We start from the raw sequence: 4,127 nt of genomic DNA, 5'->3' as shown, positions 1-4,127 counted from the left end.
AAAATTGGTTGTATTTCATTAGGTTTTTACAGTGATTTTATTGTTATCATTAGCAACTGCCTTCAAGATTTCATGCACAAACCTAATTATAATAATGATAATATGGATGTTTTAACTTCAATATTATGGACTTGACTTGATTTGTTTCTTAATGATTTAAAATGCTTTTTAGTGGAATGATAATTTGGATATTTAATTTTTTTTTCTCAGGTGTTGCTGCTGCTGTTCTCAGTTGTCATTTTGGACGAAACACCAGAGGTGAACAGATGGTCCTTAAACAGACTCTTCACTCGCTTCTTGTAGCTCTTAATGGCAAAGAAGTAGATGACCGGATCCAGGCAGCAGTTGAAGTTCATTAGTGAAACAGTAATCTATGATCAAAAAAAAAAAAACAATTTAGATGAGGGAAAACACAAGCTATGTCTGTTAAATGAGAAGAACAGCCACAGGTCTTACCTGTAAGGACACCTTAAGGCCCTGAGTCCTGACAGCTCGGCTGGTGGTGCATCTTTCTGGACATAAACTGCATGACGTTGAGGTGATAAGGGCTGAAGCACGTGATGAAGGTGAGGAGGATGAGGAGGATGATGGTGTTGGCCCTGTGGCCCTCCTCGAACGGCCGGTCAGAGAATTCGGCTTGGCTGCAGCACGCAACTTCAGGTTGATTTTGGCGTAGCAGCCCCAGGATGATGGCGATGCGGACAGCAGAAGGAGAAGATGCATCCCACGAGCAGGACGTAAGGTGTGGAAGAGGAACCCTCAAAGTTGAAGTACTCCATGCAGGTGCGTCTATGCTGGTGCTCGTGCAGCATGCTCCTGAACATCAGAGGGCAATCTGCAGGGAAACCATAGCCCAGACCACACAGCAGACCCAACGCACCACCTTCACAGTCCGCAAAGCACTGCAGCCGGTCAGGCGTGCACCATGGCCAGGTATCGGTCCAAACTGATACAGGTCATGAAGGCAATGCCTGATAGGAAAGATCAAAATCATTTCCAACTGCAATGCAAAGTGTCATTATTAATATTGTACAACCCACTTACCGACCCAACTAAGATAGCAAATGCACCCATCTGTCCCTGCAGGCAGTTCTTGTTGAACCATGTTAATTATGGTGTCAAATTGTTTGCAAGATAAAGTTTTTGCCACCGTAATATCTAAATCCACCTCTATGGGACAGGTGTTGAAAATTAGCATATTTTGCTTATAACACTTAAAAACATTGCATCTGGTTTGTCCAATGTGAATGTTATGTCCTAATAAATAAATAAATACAACAAATCCATCTCAACTCAGTGGCTCCAGAGCAAATTACTTTAAATATCTCAGAGATGCCAAATTTTGTGTGATCCAACTGAATATTGCTCTTATAATTAATGGAAGTCAACGCTAGAATCCAGTCTCAGTGTACCATGACCTACAACAAAAGTATGGTCCGCCATCCAGGGACCTAGCTATAGCCAGGTAGGGATCAACAAAGGATGACACAGTGGTCAAGATTTAGAATGCTCCATTCAGATTGAAAAGTATACCGACTTAATGGTGTGATCATAAGGATTCCAAAAAAGTATAGTTTGAACTATCTATGACTAAATGCTGTGGAGATACGGATTAAAAAATCAAAAACGGTGACAAAGGTCCTGTAGTGCAAAAGTTTAAAATGCTCCAGCGTGGTAAAAAGTGATGCTGATTATAGATGGGGCTAATGGGATTAATAAAGGGACTAGTTTTTGACCATGGTCTCCAAGGTATGATCAAACAATGACAAAATCCATTGAATTCAATGACATGTTACCCTGTAATGTGATAATTATGCATAGTAGATGGTGCATACAATTCCTGTTTATTGTCTCAGTCCATAATTTGCTTCACATTTTACCAAAAATGGAGCAACCTTTGACCCCTGGACAAACTGAAAACTGACTTTTGAGACCATTTTTGCTATTTTTACACCATAAACCCCATAATGTTTTGACCTATACATTTTTGGAATCTTCATGATCAGACAAATAATGTGGTATATTTTTCAATATGATTGGAGCGTTTTTAAATTTTGATCAATGTGTAATCCTTCAGTGACCACTATATAGCTACAGCTGCCACCGTGTCATGGCCACCATACATTTGTGTAGACCATGGTACACTGAGGCTGGATTTAAGTGTTGTTAGTCCTGTTAAGTGGTAACGGAAACCTGCTTGGACTAAATAGCAGAAATGACTGACGTTACCTGCATATGTGTTTGCAAAGAACAGTAGGGTGGTGAGTCGGCAGAGGAGGTCACCGAAGGGCCAGTCAAAGTGGCGGATGTAGTAGGTAATCCGACCCGGCAGAGCCAGCGTAAATAGGGTGTCGGACAGCGCCAGGTTGACCAGGTAGATGGACGTGGAATTGAACTTTTGCTTCCTCTGGCAGATCACATAAAGAACCAAACTGTTGCCACAAACGCTGATGATGAAGACTGCAGAGTAGAAAATGGGGAAGAGGAACGTTGCTGCACTCTGGTACACAAACACATCACAGCTGCTGTGGGTTGTTGGAGCGATGTCAGCTGAGGAGCGTGTGATGTTATCGACATCCATCCCACCTGGCCTTCAAAGAAGAGAACCACCTGATAAATCAGAAGCAGGGAGAGAAACACTGTTCTTACAGACTAAATATGTTCTTGCTCCTCAGATTTACGATGGCTGGAGAGACAAACTTGTTTTGCCACGTTCCCACTCCGTCTCACTCACTGCTGACTGCAAATCGAGTTGCATATCTCAAGAACTCTGAAGAACTTGTAAGACCTTTCAAATCCCACCTCCTTCTTCTCTATGCCTGCCTGTCACCTGACAGAGCCGTCATATATAAAGTCTGCGGGAGGTTTTCTCCTCCAGTTCTGTGACATTAACATCATCAGCTGTGTGCAAGAGTTTTAGGCATGCACAATTATGATGCGTCTATGACCCCCCTATCAGCAGGTCAAGAGAAGATCTAAATTGAAGTCTTCAAACTTTCCTATTCAAAATAAATAAGTAAACCAACTATGACATTTTTTCCTACTACAGTAAGTCCCTTCGGCTGCTCCCGTGTCTGAGGTGGATCTGCATGTTGAATTGGCACAAATTTTACACCGAATGCCCTTCCTGATGCAACTCCACATTACACCACCCCTGCTTTTTTTTGTCCTACTGCAATAATGAACCTAATCAATTAGAACAGTGGTTCTCAAAGTGCACCAAGTTACTGCAGGTGAGTCATGAGAGGTCATTACAAACAAATTTCATGAAAAAAGTATTTAATTTGCATTTTTTTTTAATGCAGCTTAAAATAACTTAAAATATTTTCAAATAAATTTACTTAATTTTAAATTTATTTTTCATCAGAATTTTTTTTTGTTGTTTGGGGGGGGGGGGCTGGGAATTTAAATGATGTGCTAGTTGTCATTTACTGTATTTTTCCAAGTATTTCAAGTATAAGTCACATTTTATTTTATTGGTTCGGGAGGTTTCATAGCTTATATTCTAAAGTGACTTATTTGAAAAAATACTGCATTATCATCTATAGTCACAGGATAGCACATCTACATGAATGACTACTTGCTCCTGTATACAGATAAGATAATGATTCACATGCACTTCAGAGTAGAAGAACAGGAAGAAGATGGAGAAGTTTGTCATAGGGAATTATTAAAATTTAAGAAATGCTTTCTAACAGGAAGACACACTCTGAAATAAAAAGAGAGAATATTACTTTTGTATTTTACTCAGCACAGCACTTGTTTGGACTATGTGGGACAATAAGAACGGGTCTTTGAAGAGACCTATGCTTAGCTTAAAAGAAAGAAGGAGCTAAGTTTAAGTACCTAGTACTGTAAGGGTATTATCTTTTAGAACTATTTTACAAAAGACATTAAAAATGTTGAGCTTATGATGCTTTATTCATCGACATGAAAAAGCAGTTTATCCATGTTTTCTAACATTGCGGCAAGTTTTCAAACATTTAATTACATTGCACGTTTATCTCAGATATGATCATTTGTTCAGTGCCTCATAGGTATAATAGCAGTAATTAACTTGTGCTCTTTAACTAATTAATTAAGTTAATTTAGCTTCTTATTGCATCAAATGTAGCAAACATTTGAAA

The 4,127-nt window shown here is 39.6% G+C and overlaps 1 pseudogene; it reads right to left on the bottom strand.

The window, feature by feature from the left end:
- Positions 1–206: 206 nt before the first annotated feature.
- LOC117524998 lies at positions 207–2,619 on the bottom strand (annotated as a pseudogene).
- Positions 2,620–4,127: the final 1,508 nt, after the last annotated feature.

This window comes from Thalassophryne amazonica, chromosome 14 (assembly GCF_902500255.1).
Source record: "Thalassophryne amazonica chromosome 14, fThaAma1.1, whole genome shotgun sequence".
Lineage (NCBI taxonomy): Eukaryota > Metazoa > Chordata > Actinopteri > Batrachoidiformes > Batrachoididae > Thalassophryne > Thalassophryne amazonica.
This window is presented reverse-complemented; position numbering and strand designations above follow the sequence as displayed.